The sequence below is a fragment of the Erythrolamprus reginae genome, chromosome 2 (genome assembly GCF_031021105.1).
Source record: "Erythrolamprus reginae isolate rEryReg1 chromosome 2, rEryReg1.hap1, whole genome shotgun sequence".
In the NCBI taxonomy this organism is placed as follows: domain Eukaryota; kingdom Metazoa; phylum Chordata; class Lepidosauria; order Squamata; family Dipsadidae; genus Erythrolamprus; species Erythrolamprus reginae.
In genome coordinates this window covers 222,786,354-222,798,540 of record NC_091951.1, presented here as the reverse complement: position 1 = coordinate 222,798,540, position 12,187 = coordinate 222,786,354, and the positions used below count along the sequence as shown (strand labels likewise).

At 39.7% G+C, this 12,187-nt stretch overlaps 1 protein-coding gene across 1 annotated transcript in view; it reads right to left on the bottom strand.

Moving 5' to 3' along the window:
- The window catches only part of CASR (calcium sensing receptor), a 76,100-nt gene extending 64,119 nt beyond the window's left edge, over positions 1–11,981 (bottom strand). Inside the window, exon 1 of the mRNA XM_070741972.1 lies at positions 11,946–11,981. The gene's annotated coding sequence lies outside the window, so the exon portion shown is untranslated. The remainder of the gene's footprint in view (positions 1–11,945) is intronic.
- Between the last annotated feature and the right edge of the window lie 206 nt (positions 11,982–12,187).

The following is a 12,187-nucleotide window of genomic DNA, read 5'->3' as shown; positions in this document are numbered from 1 at the left end:
GCAGGCCTGTTTTGCCCCTGGTGGAATCTGCTGATGAAGGCTCCCCTGACCAAGAAGACATGAGTGACAGGGAGGAGGAGAGTGTGGCAGACAGCTCAGAAGAAGATCAATTATCTCTCTCCTCCTTGGATTCAGAACAAGAGTTAATGATACAGCCACGCATGCGGAGAGCGATGCATAGGCAACAACAACTGAGAGATTATTATCAAAGAAAATGAGGCCACCTGTGGTTGGGTGGGGCTGTGGTAATTAGTGAGGCTGCTATAAAGAGCAGCCTGTGGGTTTGGCTATTGTGGAGGATTATCTGATCGTTGTGTTTTGTGACTGCTTTACTGACTTTGACCTTTTGTGTGCTGATTTTCCCCCCCGCTTTGAAACTAAACCAGGGCAAAGTGTGTTTCACTTTGTGAAAGAAGAAGAACTGTGAATTGCCTCACAGCTGCAAGCTAAGTATCACAGAACTGATAAGGGACTTGTACAAATTACCAGTTTGTTTGGAGACGAGTGCTCTTTGCTATACCAAAAGAGGGCTTGGTTTAAGTGAATTTTCATTATAAAGAACATTGTTTTGAATTTTCAAACGTGTGTGTGTCTGAAATTTGTACCTGTGAATTTTTGGGAGGATTCTACCAGAGAGCCCGACAGAACAATATGTATATACACATAGTAAAATACATGATGAAGGTTATGGAGGAGATACTCATAGTAAAATATATCTAAGAAAGAATAGAAAAGAAGATATAGTAATAGAACATATCAATGAAAGACTAGAAGAAGAGATATAGGAATAGAAGAAAGGTATAGGAGATATAGGAGAGCAATAGGACAGGGGACAGAAGGCACTCTAGTGCACTTGTACTCGCCCCTTACTGACCTCTTAGGAATCTGGATAGGTCAACCGTGGATAATCTAAGGGTAAAGTGTTGGGGGTTTGGGGATAACACTGCGGAGTCCGGTAATGAGTTCCACGCTTTGACAACTCGGTTACTCAAGTCATATTTTTTACAGTCAAGTTTGGAGCGGTTAATATTAAGTTTAAATCTGTTGTGTGCTCTTGTGTTGTTGTGGTTGAAGCTGAAGTAGTCGCCGACAGGCAGGACGTTGCAGCATATGATCTTGTGGGCAATACTTAGATCTTGTTTAAGGCGTCTTAGTTCTAGGCTTTCTAGGCCCAGGATTGAATGTCTAGTCTCATAGGGTATACTGTTTCGAGTGGACGAGTGAAGGGCTCTTCTGGTGAAGTATCTTTGGACATTTTCAAGGGTGTTGATGTCTGAGATGCGATATGGGTTCCAAACGGATGAGCTGTATTCGAGGATGGGTCTGGCAAACGTTTTGTAAGCTCTGGTAAGTAGTGTGAGATTGCCAGAGCAGAAGCTACCTAGGATTAGGTTTACAACTCTTGAAGCCTTCTTGGCTATGTTGTTGCAGTGGACTTTGGCACTTAAATCTTTTGTTGTTAGTATACTGAGGTCTTTAACCAAGTGGGGGTTATCTGTGATAATTTGATTATTCAGTTCGTATTTGGAGTTCAGATTCTTTTTCCCAATGTGTAGGACAGAGCATTTGCTAGTTCTCAGACTCAGAACTGGGATATTGAAAAAGAAGCTTGGAAGAAGGTAATGGCAAATCACTGCCATGCTTGCACCATGAAAATCACATGGACTTGTCTGTGAAGTCACCATGAACTTAGCTCATCTCAAAAAGGACTTTGTCCAGATAGATCTGAGAAAATCCTATCTCTGAAACCCTTGGGGAACCAATGGCAATACTGAACTAGACACATTAACTCAGACTAAGATAGTTCATAAGCCACTTACCATAGTTAAGGTAATCAGTTACAAGTATTGTTATTGTTTTCAATATCAATAGGTTATACTTCTTATAGTTCTATAATGTTTATTAGAGGAAAATCCATAGAGATAATAAATAGTTAATATTAAATTCAGTAGAAAATGATGAGCAATATACTTTAATTCTTTGGGTCAATTGACATAATTTGCAAAAGATTATTACCTATATGATATTTTTGTGTAAATTATATATAATAGTCATTGACCAGTTGAAATTACAACTGTTGTCAGATAGTCACCAAAGTTTTAGAACCAACATAAAGACTTAAAAAATATTCATTTCCTATCTGACAATACTGGAATTTTCATTAAGAATTGTAGCATGGTTTGCCATAATATATATTCATTGGCCAGGAGACAATACAGATATCACACTGCTCTGGCCTGTGATACTATTATTTAGTATCAATGCTATGCCTACTTACAAGTCACATCATGTTACTACATTGAACAAGTTTTTCATGGAGAACAGGTTTTTAATATTCAAGAAATTGTTCCATTCAATACAGAGAAGCTTCTTTGGGATTTGTGGTTTGCTGAATGCTGTAATTACATGTACAAAATCTCATTTAATACTCTTGCAAAGAAAAGAATGGCTATTTATAATATAGCCATGATTATATGCTAGCAAATTTATTTAAAGATCAGAGAAATTTGGCATCATCACAAACTTTATCTGCTCTCAAGATATGTCAACAGATTTTTCCACTCTTAAACCTTATATACATAGGTCAGTTTGTGATTCAATGGGTTATGGCATTATCATCACTATCAGACTCATCAGTTATGGATAATTCCTTAGGAGGCATAAAATGAGGTATTTCAATTCAGACTTCCTGAAGGGAAATTATAGGAAACATTTAAAGTTAGAATTCCAAATGAATGATTCAGAGAGAATTCTAAACCTTACCTGTCTTTCTATCTCTAAGAAGAATGAATTTGTACTTTCCCTTCCACAAACAAATAAACATGGAAGTGAACTTTCCTTCTTCTAAAATATTCAATTAAGAAAAATGAAGATAGCTGAAAATGTAAATATCAACACCAGGATGCCAATAATGGAGTAAGCTTCCCTTTTCTGTCTTTTTGAGTGCATTAACCCTTTTTTCTTGTTATTTCTTGTAATGAAATAAGCATTAACAATTATAATCTGAGGGTTGGTTACAGAGATCCATTGCAGAATTATTCTGTGTACCAGTTCAGAACTCATGATAACAAGAAATGACTGTTTGCATCTACTTCCTTTTGTCTGATATAGCCACAAGGAGACTAGCACCATTCTGCCTTCTAAATTAATCCCATCTAAAGTTGACTTGTTTGAACAAACCATTCTGAATTGGATGGCTGTAAATGACATTACAAGCTATAGATAATTTAATAAGGAAATGAAAGCCTGCAGTTTCCTCACAACTGCACCAAAGGAGAGGAGAACATGGATTCAGTTACATGAATTAGTGCCATAGCTTCCAACAATGGTAATTGTGAGGTAGGTCTTCTGGCATCTAACAAATGAAGCTTGTGTTAAAAGGGATCATACACCACACTCAACTCTACAACAATGTTGATTTTGATTTTACTGTATCTCAGCATTGGAATCCAGCTACAGTGGTACCTCTACTTACAAACTTAATTCGTTCCATGACCAGGTTCTTAAGTAGAAAAGTTTGTAAGAAGAAGCAATTTTTCCCATAGGAATCAATGTAAAAGCAAATAATGCGTGTGATTGGGGAAACCACAGGGAGGGTGGGAGGCCCTATTCCTTCCAGGAGATTCCTAGAGAAGCCCCACGAAGGCTTCTCCCCGCCTTTTCTGGGCCTGTTTCCTCCCAGGAGATTCCTAGAGAGGCCCCACGGAGGCTTCTCCCTGCCTTTTCCAGTTACAGTTTCGGAGGCTCAGGTTTTTAAGTGGAAAATGATTCTTGAAAAGAGGCAAAAAAATCTTGAACACCCAGTTCTTATCTAGAAAAGTTCGCAAGTAGAGGCATTCTTAGGTAGAGGTACCACTGTATTATGACTTATAAACCTGGTTTATGATGTAGTGCGAAGGGTGAAATTGGCTGCTATAGCTTATTTAGCAAATTGCTCATAGATTTGCTTAAGGTGTGAATCCATTTTTGTCAACATATCAGTCATAAGGCCTGACATCCCAGAGGACATGTAAGCTACTCAACTGCAGAATCTGTTTTTTCCTCGCAAGAGGGAGTGACAATAGTAAAAACATCCTTTTTGATGAATATTCTATCAGGCTAGAAGCAGGGCCCAAATTTTCATCTGCTTCATTTTGAGTCTGACAGGAACAAAATCTAATTTCCTTTTTTTAAAAAGAAAACGGTAGATATGTCCTCATGCTGAGATGCAGGAAGGCTACATATAAGAAGGCGCAGAAGACCACGTATTCTAGCTACAAGGCTACCAGAGGTGTATGTGTGCTGTCTCCAAAGATAGTATTCACTTACTTTCCCTACCAGCTTGCAGATGTGAACATGCACACACGCTTCGGTCGTGCACACACCTTCTGCGCATGCACGCAGCTTTCCGTGCATGTGCTTTGCTCTCACATGTGGCTTGCACAGCTTCAAAACATGCCTAAATAGGACGGCATAGCACTGGGGCGGTTCACCCACAGGTCACTACTACCGGTTCATCCGAACCAGTCCGAACCGGCTGAATGCTACCTCTGGCTGTCTCTTGCCAGACAGTCTTCTCTGGGGAAATCAGTGGCACTTCTACCTTCCCTTGCCCAGATTAAGTCCAACCATGAGGCTACGCCTACCACTGGGCTTTTGCAGATCTGGAAGCAGGAGCAACAAGACAGGCCATAGAAGGTTACAGAGAAGGAAACCCGTTCAAAAATATTTGTGGGGCAAAGTTTGGAAATTGCAGGATAAATTTCAGCATGGCATTTTTATTTTTATTTTTTTTAGCATTTCAGCTGTTGTGCCTACGTACTCATTCTCTGACACGGAAAGTTTAAAGTGAGCAACAGAGCATGTCCAGGATGTCTTAGGCTTCTGGGTATCACCTTATTATTGGGGGGGAGGGTTACAGAATTTTTTTTTGCTTACAATAAAATAGCATCTGCATTGCCCTGAGTTTTACCGCGCATCTGGTGTAAATGTATAATGTATAAATGTATGTAAGGCTATTACACCAGATGCACGATAAAACTCAGGGCAGTGCAGATGGATTCCACACACAAGAATTTTGTAATGCAGCTTGGACTGAGAGGTAGTTCACCACATCAGCTTTACTGGAGTTCAGACTCTGACCTTCCTCTTCAGGGTCCAGCACTCTAGGCTCAACACAACATTATCTTTGAATCTAATCATGTTGCTTCCAGTAATTAACTTTTTCATATGCAGGTTTGTTAGGATTTTGAAAAATTCTTAACAACAGCAATAATAAGAAAAGCCTAAAAGAAGCCATTAGACAATTGCTGAACTGTCTAATGAAGAGGGAGGCTCAATGTAAGCCAGGGGTGTCAAACACACGCCATCATGGATCATTATGTGACATATCATGACTTTTCCCCTTCGCCAAACCATGGGTGGGCGTGGCCAGCATGTGACACTCCGGCCCACAGGCCAGAAGTTTAATCTAAGCCCTTCCCTGCCTTAGAACAACATAGGATTAAATTGTAATCACACACACACACAAATAATGTTTTTGCTCCCCTCTACCAAAATTGATCTGGAGAATCATCATTGTTCTGAGGATCTCTGTATTTCAGGCTTAGAAGAAACAGCCAAGATGTCAATATACATAAATTGATATGGATTCCCTGACCAACCTCCTTCTTCCTTCTTGATACTTACAAATAGGCAAGAAATTAGTGGCCACAGAGCACATGAGATTTTTTTTAAGTGGACAAAAATAATTATGAGAACATATGCCATTTGTGTGGTTTTCCTGGTAACAAAGCAAATATAAAATAATTTATCAACCACAAAGGCATAATTAGGATCCAGATTTAAGACAAAAGAGCTTAAGTAGGGGGGAAATCACGCATGCTTATGTATTTAATTAATTAGTGGGGCAAGCTATTCATGAGGATAGTATATTAAACTTTGTTGCAAAAATCAAAACCAGAAGCACACACAGATAACTGATTCAGCTAGATTCATTAACTTCTTTATAAACATAGTAACAGATGAATTTACAATACAATTAGCAGAGTTCTTCTTCAATGTAGTTACAAGTAAACACAAGCAGTTTCATTTCAATAGAGCATAGAGTACAGAGTGGGTAGAAGACAGAGTGGACTGAGCCATGCACAGCCTTAAGCTTAAATTCCAGTTTCGATTCTCTGCACAGCCTCAGAAGTGGTTAGCTCCCATTGGCTGACTTATGCCTATTGGCTGCTATGCCTATTCACTGGCTGACCTTGTTACCATTGGCTCTCCCAGTTCATGAATATCTTAACATAGTACATTCCTTATCACTGGCATTGAAGCACAGTGACTGCCTAAGAAATATACTGTTGATCAAGAGATCCAGCCTCTTTGAAGCAGATGAAAATCTATTATGAGAGAGCTATGGAAAGAGAGAGATCTGGACATCTGGACACAGTGATGTTTTAACTTACTACATGTTGCACTATGGGTTGATATTTTACTGTTCATTCTTTTATATCTTTTATATGATGTCCTTTCAGTTTACTGCATGCCATCTCCAAACCCTCAAACTACAACATGGGTTACAGCTGTTAATATATATTTGTGACTATGTAATAATATTGGCAGGGGCATGAAAAATTTTAAACTTTGAGGGAGGGGGGATGATTAACTATGTTAGCATCTATCCTTAGCCACCATGTAGACAAACATTTATTAGGTTGATCTGCCTTCAGCCTGTCCTTCCAATGGTGCACCATTGCCTCTTCTACTCTTTCCTTCCAACTTTCCAAGAATTACAGAATTGTCAAGAGGGCCAAATCTTTTCATAACGTCTCCAAAGTGCTGGAAAATAATGGCAACTTTTAGACGTAGCAGGTGCTCAAATCTATTTCAATGTGAGGCTGTCCCTTCGAAGGAGGAGCCCATGTTGGTCTATTAAACAGAATGTGGGCCATAGCATGGGTGCTCATTCATGAACATCTTAGCCTTTGAGACTTACAATTGCTTTATGCTGCATCTATCTAGTTTAGTGATGGTGAACCTATGGCACGCGTGCCACAGGTGGGACACGGAGCCATATCTGAGGGCACATGAGGCGTTGCCCTTTGTCAGCTGATTTTCAGCTGCCCATTTGGCCATTTTTCACTCTCCGCAAGCTTCGTGTGACTTTCCTGAACCCTGGAGAGAGTGAAAAAGAGCCCAATGGGCCTACTGGATGTCCGGAGGCTTCAGTGGGGCCTGTATGCATGTGTGAGTGGGAGAGCATGGAGGTTGTGCGCATGCACAGGGGGAGGACATTGCAGTGTGGATATGGGCATGGATGTGTATGCTATCGCCCATGCGTGCACCCTTTTGGCACTTGAGCCAAAAGAGGTTCGCCATCACTGATCTAGTTCATATATGCTGGAACACTGCATTTGGATAATTTATTATTTTTAAAAAAGAATATGCATTAAAAATGCAAGAGTTTAATCCAAACTGCTATTGTTAGTGGCACAAAGATTTATTGAGTCCAAACATTCAACCTATTTGCATTTCAGCAAATTAAGAACTTCCTTGTGTCAGTACACAGGCACACTGACTATAAACCCAGTGGCTCTGACCACTGAGGCAAGCAGAGAATGGTTTCTACTGGGAGTCATGAATAGCCCATGATGAGGATATGAAACCTGTAATGAAAGATTCTCAAAGTTCGTAAGAGTCTCCTGCTAATGAAATTTGATACAATCTCACCACCGTCATCATCAAATGAAAAGATATTGTGTACATTATCTCTTTCACAGCCTGTTTGTTGAGTTGTTAATCTAATCTTACGTAGCTTCTTCTCTGGCAATATTGCACAGCTAACCAGAGCATACAAAACATTTGTTAGACTAATTCTAGAATACTGTACAGCTCACCTGTCTAGAACCCCATTGCATATCAGACATTAATACAATCGAGAGAGAGTCCAGAAATATTTCACAAGAAGAGTCCTTCACTCCCCTGCTCACAACAAAATACCTTATTCCACCAGGTTTGAAATACTGCAATTAGAGAATTTACAACTACGTCGCCTCCGATCTGATCTAGCTATAATTCATAAAATCATACACCAAAATGTTGTTCCTATTAATGACTACCTCACCTTCAACTGCAGCAATACATGAGCACGTAATAGATTCAAACTAAATGTTAACTGCTCTGAACTCGACTGCAGAAAATACGACTTCAGCAATAGAGTGATCAATGCCTGGAATGCACTACCTGACTCTGTAGTTTCTTCCCCAAACCCCAAAAACTTTAACCTTAGATTGTCTACAGTTGACCCCTTCCCGTTTCTAAGAGGTCTCTAAGGGGTGTGCATAAGCACACCATTGTGCCTACCGTCCCTGTCCTACTGTCCTCTTTCATCATTACCTTTTACTTATGTTATGTTTATACAAACTGCTATCTATATATATTTGACAAAATAAGTAAATAAATAAATAAACAAACAAACAAACAAATAAATAAATAAATAAGAGGGGGAGTGTACACTACTTGTAAAGTATAAAAATCTGGGACCTCCTTCATGGTGTCTTAACATCATGATACTCAAACACAGTGGTATACTATGATCATATAATATATAGACAAAGTCACAAGTATTATAACTTAGTATAACCATTTTAATGTTTAAAATAACTGATTAGATAAGGATAGTACAGTACTGCATAGGGGCACTTTATTTTCTGCATGGCATGTGACAATTGCCTTACCTTGTATTTAATCCCTTGTGGGGCCAAGCATTGCCAAGGGCCTGTATACTGCCTACTAAGTCCAATCAAAAGCCAAGTGGAGGGACACCCTCTCCAGAAAAAAAATGACCAATGTCACATCCCAAACATAAACCAGCCAGAATGCATGTCTTTTGTATTCCAGCATACTGTCACTCCCTCTTCCCTAACTTCTCAATGCCTTTCCTGGAAAACATCAACATAAAGGTCTCCCAAAAATCCATTCATGGAAACTTTGGCCTGCCTGATTTGAACTAATTAGGATCCTTAAACTTCTGGTATCTCCATCTGCTCCAGGAGATAGGCTTGTAAACTCTTGTAAGAATCCTCCCGTGGTTTTTATCCCCATCGATTCTACCTGTCACATTCCCTCCAGACATTTCTCCAGAGCTTTACAGAACCCTTTGTTTGTGAGCCACATTAAGAATGGAGAACTCAGATTTTACATTTGTTTTTAAATCTAGGGAGAGTAATCCTGCTCATCATTACCAAATGTCATAAGTACTCCTGGTAGGAGCATCACCACTCCCATAATTGAATTCCATGGAAATCACCAGCTGTAAATGTAGCTGTGCCCCCATACTTCTTCAGTGATCTTGTGCATCTTTGCAGCACCGACAGTCTACTGCTGAGAGGAAAAACACCACAGTGTTCAGGGACAATAGTTGTGATTATCTTGTCCCAAAAAGCAACTGGGTGGAGTGAATGTAAGTCATTTCCATTCTATGCAGGTAGGGTGAACTATGATTGGTATGAATGAGGGCCAATAAATGGAGAGTTTAGACCAGATAAGGTAGATGTTCTGCTGGTTCATCTGCCTGTTAAGTGGTAATCTACCTGCTCAAAATGGAATTACAGTCCCTTGGAATGAGTGATATTTTGTAATGAATGTCCTTAAATAAAGTTTTGCTAATAGACAAGTTGTGATTGGCAGGTACTGAATCTTGAATATTTGCCATAATATCACTACAACACTTCAAGACTATATATTGCTTGCTATCTGTATTTATATCAGTATTGTTACATGCAGTGCTCAGTGTAAATCTGTCTGATTTACCACCAGAGGAGTGAATTCAATTAAGAATAGAACAGAAAAGAATAAGAATTATTTATTGGTCAAGTGTGATTGGACACACAAGGAATTTGTCTTTGATGCATATCAGTGTACATAAAGAAAAACAAAATACAGTACATTCATCAAGAATCATAAGATACAACACTTAGTGATAGCCTTAGTTACTAATAAGCAATCAAATCATATTAGGAAACAAATAAAATAATATAAACTGTAAAGATATTCATCAGTTTCCTCACCTCCAATCTTCTTTGGACTCTTATGTGCCATGGAGGGATAAAGGGGAGGTACCAGATTGGGGAGATCAATATTTAAACCTTAATTTCGGTCTCAGCCATGGAAGCGCACTGACTTTTAGCCAGTCATTCTCAGCCCAGATGCCCTTACAGAGCTGTTGGGGAGAAAAATTAGAGTAGGCACTTCTACATACACAGCTTTAAGCATTTTTATTATTAAATAAATAAATCAGGCTATGCAGGCCAGTAGACCGGTCAGATCTCCTGCTCATCCGTAGTCAGCAGCAATTTTTCTACTGAGGAAAGTCAAATGTGCCAAGATTTACAATTAAAGAACAAGTTATGTGTACGTATGTGTAACAGAGATTTATTTCTGGCAGCTGAATTTTGTTTCTTCGTTTTTAAATGGCACATTTTAGAAGCTCTTATTGAAGCAAGTAGCCTTGTTTTTCCATTTTCCTCCATGTATTGAAAACTTGCTTTGATTAGAATATAGCTTTTAGCAAAAGTGGCAATGGTTTATTAACTATCCCATTTACACACACTGCATTGACACATACGGTCAAATCTAAGGAAGCACAACAGGTACAGACCTGAAAATCATAGATGAATATTCAAAGAGACTAGAAAACCAAGCAAAAGCATCAAAACTACTGTAGTTTCAAAAGTTTCATATCACATGACAGTATTAGTAAAATATTTTTAAAAGAGAGATTGTTTTATTGGAATTCCTTTCTTTTAGGAAATCTCATTTTTCAGCTGCAAGATTAATTTTGAATAAATTGTACATACCAAACTAAATTTCTTTGTTATTAATGGCATTAATTTCCATATGAATGTATTTAGAATTCTGCTCCTGTAGTCTGCAAGAACATACAGTGCAAAGGAGTTGCGATCCTAGATTTGTACGCATGGGTTGTAAACCTCATAAAATACAAGACTTTTTCCTGAGTGATTATGTATAGAGGTAGCATGAAAACACTGACTGACTTGCTAAAGTAGGGCTTTTTTTCCTACATCCCATATGTCTGACTCTGGGTGAGATCTCAAGTAGATCCCCTTTTAACAGTTCAATATAATTTGGAGTTGATTATCACCACAAAGGAAAGTTTCTCCAAATTTGCATCTTTCCGTTCTGATGGAACTGTGATTCCCAATCAGTGTGCTGACCTTATTCCTAGCTAAACTGCTATTGTTAGGGAAAGTCCAGGCCCTGGAGCCAAACTTTTAAGGCCAAGTCAAAAAAAAGATAATAACCATTGTATATCTTGATAGTTTTATTATTAAACAGATTTTTAATTTAAACAGATATTATTAGCTGTTACTAAAGTACCTCATTTTCTTCTGTTATCCCAATTTAAGTTTTATTCTGTCAGTGACTAATCCAATTGCCCTTCCTTCTTGGATTTAGAGACCCATTAATGCATGGGGGTGCATTCGCGCGCACACACACACACACACACACAAGATTTACAGAATTCCAAAAATGTTCAGTAAGAACTGCAGAACTGAAGGCCATTCCTTGACCGGTCATTGGTAATTATAACCCTGGGGCACACTTACCTAGAATCAAAACCCATTTAACGTAATGGAACCCAATATATTGGAGCCGGTAAGAGTCAATGCGCTGATTTCTACCACAGGCGATGCATCTCAAGCCTAAAGAAATGGGTGCGTATCGGATCCCTTTTGGAAACACCGTCCAAGATTTCCCCCATTATGTACTACTCAAAAGCCAACGGCATGCGCGGAGGCCAGACATATTAACCTTTTTCAAAGAAGCCAGACGTCTCGCTCCAACTCCCGTCCCTCGAGTAGCTGCTCCATCTAGTATCCCGTTTTACAAGCTTTAGAAAGCGAGCGCCCCCGAGCGCAGCCGCGCCTGTCCCAAGCGCCAGCCGCTCTTACCCCAAAGGAAACAACGCAGCGCTCGCCTTGTCCCGGCGTCGATTCGCGCGTCCAGGGTCCGGGCTGTTGTCAGGGAAATGGCCCCGCCGTCTAGGCATCCAACGGACGGGCGAGACAGGGCCAGCCCACCGGCAGAACCCCGCGCAGAGCGCCCAGCCTCAGCACACCTGTCTGGGAGCCGCCTGCGCGCTTAGCCTTCTCCATGCCTTTGACCTCGTGAGGCTGAGTTTCTTCAGCTACCG